The sequence below is a fragment of the Gobio gobio genome (assembly GCF_949357685.1).
Source record: "Gobio gobio genome assembly, chromosome: 11".
Classification (NCBI taxonomy): Eukaryota; Metazoa; Chordata; class Actinopteri; order Cypriniformes; family Gobionidae; genus Gobio; species Gobio gobio.
Window position 1 is genome coordinate 49,312,981 of NC_137104.1, and position 14,955 is coordinate 49,327,935.

Consider the following 14,955-nt stretch of genomic DNA (forward strand, 5'->3'; position numbering starts at 1 on the left):
GTCTAAGGCAATCTTTGACCAACGCGTATTTCCTTTACCCTAGACAGATGAATAAAGCCGAATTATGCCAATTATACACTAACCTTCAGTCAACGTGCGCCCCCTTTAAACCCACATCTCCCTCTAAGGTCTCCAATAAAGTGACAAACAAAACCAACAAAGGTAAAATAAAAATAAAAACACGTACCTCTCAAATGCAGCGTTCCTCCACAGCGAGACCAGACCACCGCCGATCCTCAGGCAGGGGCAGATCGCCTTCAACGAGCTTGGGACGGGCCCCAGATTCTGCCGCTGCTAGACCATCGCCTTCTCCGCCTTCTGCTCAGCATCACTCATTGGATTTTTCCAGCACTGTTCCCCAATCGGCTTCCCTCTAGTGTGAGGCTTCCTCCGCTAGAATCGCGGGCCCAGACAATTTTCCCCTGTCCTTACCCTCCAGCTACCATTAACCTTTTCCCCAGCTGTGGCCTACAGCAGACCCTAGCGTGAGGATGCCTCCGCTAGTGGCGCAGACCCAGTATTCTCATTTTCCACCTCAGCTTTCTCTCTCCTTCCAGGGGCTGTCGCAAACGCAAGACCACCTCCATTTTCTACGTCGGCCCCGGATTGTCTCCGCCAAAACATGCTTCCACAGGTAAAATCACCATTTTCTCTGTTTACAGCAACCCAGATGCCCATACCTATAAATGCCATCGCTTCGGAACCGCCCTCTGTCGCCAGCAACATCCGAGCACAGATTCTATCAGGTGCAGATATTGACCTATCATCTCTCCTTTATCTGCTTCCCCCTTCTGATTCCAATCGCCAGATCAATTGCAGCAACTTCTCAGTCACCCTTAAAAATCCAAACACACATCATCCCGTATCCTGTCATTTTCTGAAGTTTGCATCGCTTTCGCCAGATATACAGAGGTCGTCTGCGCTGTTTGCAAAAGCAAAAGCAGCCCCAAGATTTTTGACATGCTATTGGAAGCAATTTGCTTGAGTCTTTCCAACAACTACGCAATTCCCTACCTTATTCACCTCCTTGACGATTTCTTAATCATATCGCCTCCCGATGCTATCCCAGCAGTGCATTTCATCACAGTTCAAAAAGTTTTTTCAGAGCTATGTGTTCCAATCGCACAAAAAAAAAAGAAAAAAAAGGCCCTGACACATCCATTGAATTCATTGGCATCAATCTGGACACCATTAAATTCCAGGCTTCTTTGCCCAAAGACAAAATTGACAGAATAATCCTGGTTCACCCACGTTATTAGACAGCCCAAATTGCTCTAAGCTCGAACTTCTTTCTCTGCTCGGCCACCTAAATTTCGCAATGTGCATAATCCCGCAAGGCCGCCCTTTCATCTCACATCTTCTCTCCCTCGCATCCTCCGTTGCCACGTTAGAAGACCAAATATCTCTAACCAATCCATGCCGTGAGGAGCTAAAGTTATGGATAACCTTCCTTAAACAGTGAAACAGATTATCTTTCTTCTACAATACTTTTAAGTGTCCCTCCCAACCAATTTCCAACTCTACACCAACACAGCCCCCTCCATTGGCTTCGGAGGGTTTTACCAAGGCCGTTGGTTTGCATCCACCTGGCCACCTAGGCAGGGATTTGTATTGCCAAGCTCAGAGCCCTCTCCCCGGACAGCACCCCAAATACATTTACCAACTTAATCTATCTGACTTATTTTTAAGTGTGAACTCGTGAACTCTAATGGTTATGGAAAAAATTGTGTTCTTACAGCTTCAATAATTTTTAACTAATAATCACATCTATAAGACATTTCAATCTCATTTTCAATTTGAGTTCAAAATCTTACTATTAGTATACAAATCTTTCAAATAAATCTGGCACCTCTTTATCTGACTAACCTACTAAACCACTGCATTCCTGTGAGAGAACTTAGATCTTATACTTATTTATTATTATTATTTTATTTCATATTTACTTGTATAGTACTCTTATTTTTACTGTTGTGCAGCACTTTGGTCGGCCTGCAGCCATTTTTAAATGTGCTCTATAAATAAACCTGAACTTGAACTTGAACTAGAAGAAAAATCGGTAACACTTTATTTTGATGGTCCCTTTTGAACATTATGTTGACTATAAGTAAATTTGCAACTACATGTCAACTAACTCTCATTAGATTATCAGTAGACTGTCTGCTTAATGTCTGCTAACTCTTTATTGTGATGGTCCTCCAACAGACATTCTACTGACTATAAGTAACTTTGCAAGTATGTCAACTTATTCTAACCCTAACCCTACCAGTCTACTTATACTCTACTAACACTCTAATGAGAATTAGTAGACGTGTAGGTGCAATGTTATTTAGTCAACAGAATGTGTTAAAGGGACCATCAAAATAAAGTGAAACCGAAAAATCGAACCAATTTTTCCCTTGAAATTCACTCCCCGGACTCGGCCCTCTCCAGCCCTGCCTAAAGCAGAAGTTAAATGCAGAAAATTATGGGAAGTTTGTTTATGGTTTTGTTTTGTTTTCTCTAGAAGAAGTTTGACTTCAGCTATTTCTTAAGAGCTGTTTTATGTTGACCTTAAATAGTATACAGTTTCACTGCATGAAAAGTGGGATTTTCGTCAGTATGTGGCACTGTAGATTGCCGTGGAACTTCAGGTTTACGACTGTGCACGGCAATTTGCAGGCAACACCGAAAACTGCCGTAAATTGTCGGAAATTGACGTGGGCCTTGCTTGGCAGTTGTCCCCCCATGACATGATAAATGTGAAAAGTACAAGTTTGTGTGTTTATAGTTAACTCAGATTGTGTTTTTCTGTAATTGTAATTTAAATTGAGCTCACACCACATTTTATGAATTATCAATGCAGATTTTCAAGAGGTGGTTTCCTGGACAGGGTTTAAATTATGCCAAGAGTAGAATCTAGTAAATCGCGAGTTAAAAAATTGTTGCCTGGAACAAAGATTAAGCACAGATTACTAACACCTGGACTATGAGTCCTGAACTAAAATAAACTGGATTCATTTACAGTTTTATCTAATTGCTCACACACAATTTCTGAAAATATGGCTCCATTTCTTATAACTCTACACACAAAACACACAACATGCAAAACATCAGACATTGCTTGCAAAAGCAACACTTTGTGCAAAACTATTTTAACTCTTCCAAAAATGTTGTTTTTGCATATATCTAACTACACACAAATATGCACAACTGAAGAATTTTACAGTTGAACTGAAATCAACTGAACTGAATCAACACTGAAGTCACTTGAGCTGAATATTGACACTATATTGGCTTGTTAGAGCCGGTTTACAGCAGAATTTGTTTTGAACTTGTTACTGAAGCTGCTATGAAACAATATATTTTGTTGTATGCATATTCTTTCTTTCTCAAACCTTAGTTTTGATTTCTAAGTGATCAATTTATGTATAAGTGTTTTCACACATGATCATTGGCTGTATGGGTTCTCAGTAAATTAATGTGGCATTTAAATGGCAAAAGTTATTCTTGTCTCTATAACTTATGGCTTCCTAAAGACACGTTTATGGGTAAATAAAATATTAATAATATAAATAAAATGTATATCAAAACATATTTTAAATATAATGAAGTCATTTTATTATAGCACTCATCAGATGTTCCTGGAAACAAAACAGAGACAGAACAGTATAAACAAACTATACAACAAACTAAACACCAAATTACAAAAACATTATTATGTGAAAGTGAATAAAGTTGTGTCTGTGTGTGTGTGTGTGTTTTCAGTTATAAATATGTGCTGTGTAAATTAGCCTATATATACTTTTAGAAATTATATATAGGCTAACTTTAAAAAACAAACAATAACCCATATAGATAAATTATAATAATTGTATAATATTAAGCATTTACTTAATATACATTGTAACATTAGGCTACTTTACTCTAGCACAGTAGTCAGTTAAGCAATTAATTAATATCTTATATTAATATGTATGTAGCCTAGGCTACATCTAAAGGTAAGTCTGCTTTAAAAAAAAAAAAAAAATTACACTTCGACATGTACAGAATGTGCGCGTTAAGAAACACGTTCAAATGTGTCTTCTTAACATGTTAAAACTGTGCGTCGACTGTGTGTGTATGCCTGTTACACGACCAGAATGTGCGTGTCTACACATACAAAAGAAACACGTAAAAAATTGCTGCTTGATGCGGACAAACAGTGCGTGTTACGGTCACAAGTCACACGTTTCGTATAAAGAGATTTGGCCCCGGGCGCGTTCCATAGTAAAGCCCTAGTCCAATGACGTGTGAGGTCGAGGTCATGGCCATGACGTGTAGAAGACGAGCTTTAAACTTTTTTTTTTTTTTTTTACATGTCCTATGTTTTTTTGCTGCTTTCCTTTTTCGTGATCAACTATGACAGGACGCCGTCTTCAACTCAATCTCTGCATGGACGCGACCAACTTTTTCGACTCATTTTCAGGAGGCTGTCTTCGTCTTCACAACTCTGAGGCAAACTGCAGGCGCTATGAACCAGAGCATGGGTAATGTAACGTTACGATTTAAAGAATATGCTTTTATTCAGCTGTATAAGGAAATGGATGCGTTAATAGATCCGAGCTTAAAACTGCACATTTTGTTTTCACAGACTATCCTCGCCTCATAACGAAGCCGTGAGCTCTTATCTGCTTGGAGCGATTTCCACGAGTCCAGATTTAACCGCTGATCAAGACGACATTGTGTGTAACTTAAGTATAACTTCTGTTTTTCTCATTCCTTGTTTAATTTTACAGTGACTGTTTTTATTAATACCAGTCTCATGTAATTGTTTTCCAGCTGCCTGTAAGACGTATTATGAATCGACACGCCGGAGCTTCAGATACAAACAACCTGAACTTACATCGCAGGCGGAAACTGCGAAGTTTAGCTCGGGGTGGATCAAGAAGAAAAAGGTTAAGATTTATTATATTAGATCCGTTTTTTGTCAATGTGAGTATTTTTCAGGTTGCTTATTGTCTTTATGGATTGTATTACAGTTGCTGGAAGCAAGAGTGTGCTGGATGAGGATGAGGTGGACATTTGGAAGTCCGCGACCATTGAACTCATGTTTGACGAGGAAGACGGCTTTGTTGACGGGGTGTCTGGATGGATTGTGCGGCCACCGCCCTCTCGCAGCCTGGAGCACACCGAACTTTACATTACATTACGAGACATTACTGCTGCACTGTACATAGTTGTGTGTTTAACAATAAAGCTCTTTCGTTGAATAAACAGCTGTGTTTTATAAATGAAGCCCTTTCTTTGAATGAACAGCTGTATGCTTATAAATGAAGCTCTTTCTTTGAATAAACGGCACGGTCCGTATAATTTCCCCATATATTCCTTAATGGTATGAATACTTCATAGCACAATAACATTAATATAAAACAAATTATTACAACATAAATTATATATTTATTATTATTATTGGGGTTTACATTTATAATGAGCCAGGGGGACCAATAATGATTGGTTTGCAGTGATCTGCCAACCAATCACGAAGGATTTTTCTTTTTTAAATGTAGTGGCTTCAGCCAATAGTGAGTGAGTAAATTCAAGTCTGGCCGTTGACTCTCTGGTTTCGCTGCTATTCATATGCTAATTAGAGGCGTTGCACCTCCGCGGTCTCTCAGCGGGGGGCTCTCCACCTATGTCATGGTTCGTTTACGACAATTTGTGGCACAGACGAACGCGACGTTCGCTGCCTCTAAATTGTCGAAAACTGCCGAAAATTAGGGAGATTTCCGGGAGTATACAGGCGTTTACGGGGTCGAAAATCCCACTTTTCATGCAGTGTTTTGACCGCAGGAACAGGGGTCTAAATAAAGTTCCAGGTAAAAATGCCCCCCTCAAAACGGCCTTGCTTGCAAGGAAGTACTCTTTCAAAGTTCAGGAACCTTCGGAGATGGGACTTGGCCGCTAAACATGCTGATTGGTTGAGCTCACGCAGCATTTTATTTCAACCTAAAGTCTGTTGTGGTGTGGGCAGTAAGAGTCATTTGCAATTCAAATCAACAATGGAGTTTAAAAAATATGATTATCCAACAACGAGGTTCATGCTTTCTTAAGCTTGAATACGAAGGACGAAATCCAGTGGGAACTGGAAAGTCGCGGGCAGTCCTACATCACAATGGAAACGCAGAAAGCAGCAGGTCTGGGGGAGAGAGTTCCTAGGAAAAAAGTTCCTGGGACAAATTATTCTGGGTAATTTCGGTGGAAACGGGGCTATACTCAGAGTTTTCACTTAACCTCCTTTTCTGATTTAACCCCTTCCCCACACTTACTCTTAAAGGGTCATGAAACCCCGTTTCAGCAGCCGTCAGTTCTCACCACAGTTTTGAAAAAATGCTATAAAAGTGGGCGTGGTTAAGGAGGGGAGGGGAGACTGACTGACATGGGCCGTAATGGGCCGTAAAGAGTGGTTATCACAGTGTGGATGAATCGCGTTTGTTTCGAAGACTCTGGGTCTACTGAAGAGAACGTATGTGATGCAGAAACTCTTACAAAGCAAAAACAAATGCTCGTTTTAGATCCATTAATGCATCTCTCACTTACTGAATGCGATCTCACTCTTTGAAGCGCCTGTCAACCAATGCGTGCTGCTGTGTTGAGCGAGGCATCTTCTCATAGTATAAAGACATGCAGTCTCATGAATAATTATGAGACAACGATGAGTCATCACCGTACTATAGTACGAGAAAACGTTCTTTGACGTTTATACAAAGATGAATTTAAACCTGGAAGTTGAATATAGCGCTTTTTTTTTATTAACTAGTTTTCTCCAACAATCAAAACGAATGGATGGTAAGATTGACTTCTATGATGATCAACATTCATAACTCTGTTAAAATCTCAGAAAATATGGTTTAGGGTTTCATGACCTACAAATACTAGGGTGGTAATAATCTGGCAGGGGGTCAGAAAAGGGGGTCAAAACACCAGTACTGAACTTAAATGTTACTCCTGTAACCTTAAGTACAACTTGGCTGGGAGGAACTTAGTATAATATAGACTCAGCAAAATAAGAAACGCCTTCTCACTTTCAACTGCTTTTTCCCGAGCAAATTATTAGTCCTTCCTTTAATGCGAACTGAGCAAACTCAAGCAGCACTGAAGTCTCAGCGGACGCGTCTTCTTCCAGGCTCATGAAATGATTTCAATTTTGGAAAATTCTGATAAAAACTGCTCTCAATACAAAGGTAAGGCTGGGGATATTGTCAGTATATGCATTATAATTTCTATTTCTAATATTTAGCACTGCAGTAACCTTTTCTTATGTTCATTCAACAATTACACACTTGGCAGATGCTTTTGTCCAAAGCGGCTTATATTGCATTCAAGGTATACATATTATCCATTCATGTGTTCCCTGGGAATCAAACACTGTCAACACTGTCATGTAACCCTTCGGGACAAATATGGGCTTTTTTTTAAAGTTTCCTTTAATCTGAGTGGTACAAGTTTGTCACCTGAAGACATTTTGTCAAATAAAAAACAGTCACTCCCAAATACACAAACAGAGGAATTGAATGAGCCAATAACTAAGTTATTGCATTCTGCCTAGCCTTGTCACGAGATGCTGCGCTGCATTTCCGTATTGGGACCATGTTCAGGACGTCTCATCAGACAAAGTGACCTGAATGCGCACCTGTTTTATGTCTATTTATAGCCTCTCACATGCCAATGATGTAACCGGCAGAGATAATTTAAGTCAAATGATTGCCGTGTTTGCCACAAGTGCTTAACAACCGGTCAAACAAAGATGTTTCCCATAGCGCTAAGTCAGCGCAGCATCTCATTCCCATTTTTTCAGAGAACAGGGTTACGGTGAAGTAACCCTGTGATGTTTTCTCTAGCAGTGTTTGGGTACAATGATCATAATAAAACCCCACCGTAAACGTTCAGACAAGAGTCAACCATATGATGAAAGATTTTAACTGAAAGGTTGAACTGAGTTCTCAGGAATAGAGTACAATTAATAAAAAGTCAGGTTGGGTCAATATGTTGAAAATGTGTTCTGTTAAACATTACTGTAACCCAGTGTAAATTCAGGAATGGTTCCAGACAGAAATGCTGCAATGATTCAAGGGTTCAGAAATAATTTCCTTTAGCTCATCAAATTTCTAACCACAGGTTTTTTCACCGAAGAACAAGAAAATGAAAGGAAAGTCAGTTCCTCTAAGTGGACTAAAGTTCTTCTGACTCTTCTGGGTTTCTCTCTTGTTTTTGCTGTCGGAGGTCTCTGCGCTATCTGGATGATTTGTGAGTATATCTGATACTAGATCTTTGCTCTGTTCAGTGTGGATGGACTGAGTTACTGTAAGAACTTCTGCTTGACCTCAGTGTGGGACAGTTTCATCATCACAAAATGCAATATTTAGTAGCTCTTTATTTGTAAAATCACACTTTTCAGTAAATTTTGTTTTATCAGGCAAGTATTGTCAAACAAACCTCCATATTGAAGGTGTAAACAGCCATTAGCAAACTCCATTCAAACTTTCTTTTGTAGATCATTTCAGTTTTAAGAGTGCATGTGTGTGACTTTCCTCTAAAACACATATTTTCCGCTGCTGCTTTTGTCTCAATCAGATAATCATAAACTCGCCGATTATGAATCACTGAATGAGCAGCACATCATCAACAGCACAGGTGAGAAAACGTCTCAGACGTCTCTGAGAGGGAACGAGACGCTGCGTCAAGCGCTGCGGGAACGCCCCTGCGTGATGCGTCATGAAGCACTCGTAAAATCAGTCCAATGGTGTGGCTGGACGTCGTAGGCGGGTGACGTCATAGACCAGGAAGCTATAAAGCAGCCCTGAACCAGACAATGTCAGCTTCTGAAAAAGTCGAACAAGTCGGTCACAGGCGTGCCGGGAGTATGGCTAAGCGACGCAGCGTCTCGTTCCCTCTCAGGGAACCATGGTTACATACGTAACCTGAGACGTTCCCTTTCAAGGGAACTCGCGCTGCGTCAAGCGCTGCGGGAACACAATACCAACGCCGCCATAACTCTCAAATGCCTGTACATGTGAAATTTATAGCGCACATTAAGCTACAAGCACCCGAGAACCTGGAGTAGAGGCTACATCAAGGTTGTAAAACCTCACAAAGGTGTGCGGAGAGGACCACCCTGCCGCATCACATACCTCCTGCAGGGAGACTCCTGACAGAAGAGCCAAAGAGGCCGCCATACTCCTAGTAGAGTGGGCTCGGACCTTTAGTGGTGAAGGTTGGCCGGCCGACTCATATGCAAGTGAGATAGCCTCGACTATCCACTTACTTAGTGTCTGCTTGGATGCAGGTTTCCCTTTGTTTGGGGACCCGAAACAGATGAACAGTTGCTCAGATTTCCTCCACAGGGCAACTCTGTGGACATAAGCATCTAGTGCCCTTACTGGGCAGAGCAGATTTAACTTATCCTGGTCTGGATTCTCAAAGGGAGGTGGAGAGAAGGCCTGCAGCATTATAGGACCCGCCACGTTCGTAGGAACTTTCGGGACATATCCTTCTTTTGAATATAAAAAAGCTTTCACCATTCCTGGCGCAAACTCAAGACAGGAGGGGGAAACAGATAGTGCTTGCAAATCCCCCACTCTCTTTAGAGAGGAAATAGCCAAGAGAAACACAGTTTTTAACGTGAGGAACTTCTCTGGCACCTCCTCAATAGGCTCAAATGGGGCCAAAGCTAGACCTTCCAGCACCACGGCCAGATCCCAGGTCGGCACCCTTGAGCGTGCCGCAGGCCTTAGCCTCAGAGTACCACGAAGGAAGCGAATAACCCATGGGTGTTTCCCCACCGATGCACCATCCAGATTGACGTGATAGGCCGATATTGCCGTCACGTATACCTTTAAGGTGGATGGGGATAACCCTGAAGCGAACTTTTCTTGTAGAAAATCCAGAACTGAGTTGACTTGGCAGTTGACTGGGTTTAGAGAATGGTTAGAACACCATGCTACAAAGACTCTCCATTTAAGGGCATACAGCCTCCTCGTGGAAGGGGCTCTGGAGTGCAACATGGTCTAAACTACCTCAGCAGAAAGACCTGAGTCTATGAGCTGGGCCCCCTCAGGGGCCAAGCCCACAGTTTCCACAGCTCCGGCCTCGGGTGCAGGATTGCCCCCGACGCCTGGGAGAGAAGGTCCCTCCTGATCGGAATCTCCCACGGGGGACCTTCGAGGAGAGATATAATGTCTGACAACCAAACTTGTGTCGGCCAAAACGGGGCTATTAGCAACAGACGAACCCCGTTCCGGCGTACTCTCTCCAGCACTCCTGGTATCAATGCCAGAGGGGGAAAGGCGTACAGACGCAGCCTCGGCCACGTCTGCACTATGGCATCCAACCCCAGCGGGGCTGGATGTGTGAGGGAGTAAAATAGGGGACAGTGCGTTGTCTCTTGAGACGCAAACAGATCCACCTGAGCCTGACCAAACCGGTTCCATATGAGCTCCACCACCTCGGGGTGGAGTCTCCAACTCCCCGGCACCACTCCCTGCCTCAACAGGGAGTCTGCCGTCGTGTTCAGGTACCCCGGGATGTACACTGCTCGGATCGATAGCATTTTGCCCTGGGCCCAAACTAGGACTCGATGTGCCAGCTTCCATAGCCGGCGCGAGCGTAACCCCCCCTGGCGATTTATGTATGAGACCACCGATGTGTTGTCCGTGCGAACCAACACATGATGGCCCCTCAGGTCCGGGAGAAAGTGCCTGAGTGCCAGGAACACTGCCATCAGCTCTAGCTGGTTTATGTGCCAGGAGAGCTGCTGGTCGCTCCACAGACCCTGAGCTGAGCGACCACTCATGGTCGCCCCCCAGCCGGTGAGGGATGCATCCGTCGTTAGCGTTAAGCGACGACAAGGAGCCCCCAGCACCGGACCCTGGGACAGGAACCAAGGATCCTTCCACATGACTAAGGCACGTAGGCATTGCCGCGTGACCTTGATCATGCGAAAAGGATTTCCCCTCGGGGAGAATCCCTTGGTCTTGAGCCACCACTGTGAGGGCCTCATGTACAGCAGGCCAAAAGGTATCACGTTGGACGCTGCTGTCATCAGACCCAGAAGTCTTTGAAAATGCTTCACAGTGAGTGACTGGCCTATCTTGGATACGGTTTGTAGAATCGAATTCACCCGAGCGGGCGTCAGCCGAGCCCTCATGGTTTTCGTATCCCATAGTACACCCAGAAAAGTGACGTTCTGCTGTGGAGATAACATGCTTTTCTTTGTGTTTAGCCTTAACCCCAGCCTCTTCATGTGAGCGATCACAGCATTTCGATGCTGAGCCGCTAGATGTTCCGACTCTGCTAAGATCAGCCAGTCGTCTATGTAATTCAATACGCGGATGCCCTGGAGTCTCAGCAGAGCCAAAGCTGCATCCACGCATTTTGTGAAGGTGAGGGGTGATAATGCTAGGCCGAATGGAAGTACCCGATATTGGAATGCTTCGCCCCCGAAAGCAAACCTGAGGAACTTCCTGTGTTGAGGAAGGATGGAGACGTGAAAGTATGCGTCTTTCAGGTCTATTGTGACACACCAGTCCTCGGACCTGATGTGACACATGATCTGTTTTAGCGTGAGCATTTTGAACTTTAGTTTCTTTACTGCCCGATTTAGCTGGCGCAGATCTAGAATAGGACGCAGTCCTCCATCCTTCTTCGGAACTATGAAGTACCGGCTGTAAAACCCTGACTCTCTGCAGTGGGGAGGGACCCACTCTATAGCCTCTTTTTGCAGAAGAGTCTGTACCTCTTGCTCCATTACCAGAGCCTGCTCGGGGTTTACCACTGTGGATAATACCCCGTTGAACATGGGCGGGTGTGACCCGAATTGTATTCTGTACCCATTTTCTATTGTGCGCAGGACCCAATCTGAGATGTTTGGCAGAAGTTTCCACGCTGCCAGAAAATCTACTAAGGGAACCAGCCCCTCTGGGCTGGCCTCTGTATTTTGAAGTGTGAGCAGCCCGGTGTCCTGAAACGGCGTGCCGGCAGGAAGCAACCGCACTGACCCACTTTTGACCCTCCTTGGAGGGAGCGAGCATCCCCGCTCCGCTACGTTTCCGGGCGGACATGGAGATTTGCGCTCGCTGAGGACCGCTGCGCCCTGAAGCACCCGAGGTGGCAGGGTTGGCAGAACGGCCCCCTGATGGCACCGAGAGGAGACGGGTGCCTCGACACACCGCTTCCCCCCGGAGGGGACTGCCATCCGAAGTCTGGACTTCTTCGCCGAGGCCTTCCTAGAGATAATAACAGTCCTCAGATCTGCTCTACCTCGGGAAGACCTCGGCTGAGAGTGCTGACCCCGCCACTAAATAATAAATTAATAAATGTAGTAAAACTGTAATAAATTTAAAGGGTTAGTTCACCCAAAAATGAAAATTAGCCCATGATTTCCTCACCCTTGTGTCATCCCTAGGTGTATATGACATTCTTCTTTCAGACAAACACAATCAGTTATATTAAAATTATCCTGGCTCTTCCAAGCTTTATAACGGCAGTGAATTTTGCTTTCGTTTTTGAAGTCCATAAAAGTGCATCTGTCTGTCATAAAAGTAATCCACACGGCGCGGGGGGGTTAATAAAGGCCTTCTGAAGCGAAGCGATGCACTTGTGTGAGAAAAAAATCCATATTTAAAATGTCAAGTAAAATAACTAGCTTCCCGTAGACAGTGAAAGAATAACAACTGATCTGACGCAGGTTTTGCTCTATCCTCGCCGCATGCATCAGTTCAGTTATTATACTTTCACTGTACATGTGGATTCAATGCGTATTCCAGATATGGGCCGCATCTGGGATGACCGACACCATGTTTCTGTCTGGGTTCTCTGCCTCGTCTCTACACACCCGTTACAGATGCACATTTAAATATCTCAGCTGTATCACAATAGGTTATACATAGGGTTGCCAACTTCTGGAAAGGATAAGGGACAATCGTGGTTCTTTATGGGAAAATAAGGAACAGAATAAGGGACACTTAAAATATTTGTACTGTACCACAGAGTGTACGTCGTTTCAGTATCTGCAGTTAAGTGTGTGTATAGAAGGTTCATAAAGGGTCATTATGTGTCAAATCAACCAAATTTCAGAAACGTTCCCGCCTTTTTTTCCCACCTGAGATTTGGAGTCAGATTACAGGGGGTAAACGACTTTCCAACAGCATCATCATTTTATTTTTACACAGAGATTGGCAGGTCTATTATTTAAATCTGCTAACTTTAGCCATCTCTACTGCATTATATGCCAACGGTGACGTTCAAAAATGGGAGAAATTAACTTCTTGGTTTTTTTTGCCTAAAGTTTGCATGCCTGTAACTTATATTAAATATATCTTAATACCCTTTTAGAATCTAATTAAACTTTTCTTTTGGTTTCTTAATTTTTAAGGCCCAGTAATTTCCAGAGATATATGGATCTCAAAGTGGCTCCATGAGTAAACTGATACACGTTTCAATGGTCGCACATTTTCTGAAAAACGAATAATGTTGAAACTAGAAATGTACCTTGTTTTTTTTATATCAGAGCAATTGAACATTCCTGCCCGAGTGCCATCAATAGTATTTTTACAAAATTTGTGTGTCTGTAACTCTAAAAGCATTAAAAGATATCTCAATATCCTTCTATATTCTCATTCTTAATAAACTTTTCTTTTGCAATCTTCATTTTAAAGGCTCTATGGTTCAATCCCATAGATATGTGGCTCCATGTTTAAAATGTTTAATTATACTGCCCTACAAAGGCTAAGTGCAGTAACTACGCAAACACTGAAACTGAGAAAAATGGCTTTAAAGTTTTTACACCAGCCAGTCAAACATGTTGTGGGTAGATTAGTGGTAATGCATTCATGTATTGCCTTCTTAGGAAGAAATTTTTTATAGATAAAAACCATGACCACCGATGTGATCTTTGACCCCCAAAATGCAGATACTGCACTCTGCCTTTGGATGACCTTAAACAACTAAAACACTATTGCAAAGGCAAAGTGCAGTATCTACAAACTAAATGTGTTCATCCAACTTTTTTTCATGCTTCTTAATACATGTTTATAGTAATAATAAACTTTATATAATACAGAATTTTCATTTTCGGTTGAACTATCCCTTTAATATGGCCATACATCATTTCCTAGAATTAGAGGTTAGAGAGTAAGTTAATTTACGTATTTCTTCTCCCTTTAGCCTAACTTCTAAGCTATTCTCAAACATGTGCATTTCTTATGTATGCTATCTACACCCTTAAAGCTATAATAATTAAAATATAATTATTATGTATTCTCAGCTAGCCTATCTGTGAAATCCAAAAAACTGATTGGCACTTTTTTTTTTGTATATTAAGTAGCCTCCGAAATTAGTGCGTGAAAATAGAGTAGCCTACTTTCAGTACATTATGCAAGTGTACTTTTCACCTAGTGTGCTTGCTGTCGGCCGGCTGCGCTCGTCCGGTTGTCACCTGCTGACTGGCGCCACTAACTTTTAGAGTAACTTTGTCTAACAAGATAACTTTACCAGACCCAGCTAACTTTTGAAGGAGTAACCCCTGTCAATAAAATTGGATTAGCTGCCTGAAACGGAGAGATGTCCGAATCAACAAACACCAACGTGATTAAATCAGATTATCTTTACGTTGTCAGAGGATATTGCCTTTAATAGAGCAGCACAGGTTAGTCAAAATTTGCTAGCGGCTGGCTAGTCAATGTTAACTGATTATAAAGCTGTCAGCTGTCTTACTATGAGTTATTATTTTGCTATCTTCCTTACCAGTCTTTGAATATTTGCGTTTTAACGCAAGTTCAAACATCATATGGCTGCGGGATTGTTTCTGTGTGTTACGATCGGGGCAAACCTCATAAGTTACAATCCCCATCATGACAAGGCTGAAACCGCAGTATCTGCTGTGTCAAGAACGGGGAAACAAAGCTAGAACGCAGTACTGCGGTTTGCCTTGGTATTGGCTTG

At 42.6% G+C, this 14,955-nt stretch overlaps 1 long non-coding RNA gene across 1 annotated transcript in view; it reads left to right on the forward strand.

Annotated features, from left to right (window-relative positions):
- Positions 1-14,955, forward strand: part of LOC307134263 — a 61,485-nt gene that overhangs the window by 11,572 nt on the left and 34,958 nt on the right. Inside the window, exon 2 of the long non-coding RNA XR_013817536.1 lies at positions 8,590-8,649. This is a non-coding gene — a long non-coding RNA (uncharacterized lncRNA). The remainder of the gene's footprint in view (positions 1-8,589; positions 8,650-14,955) is intronic.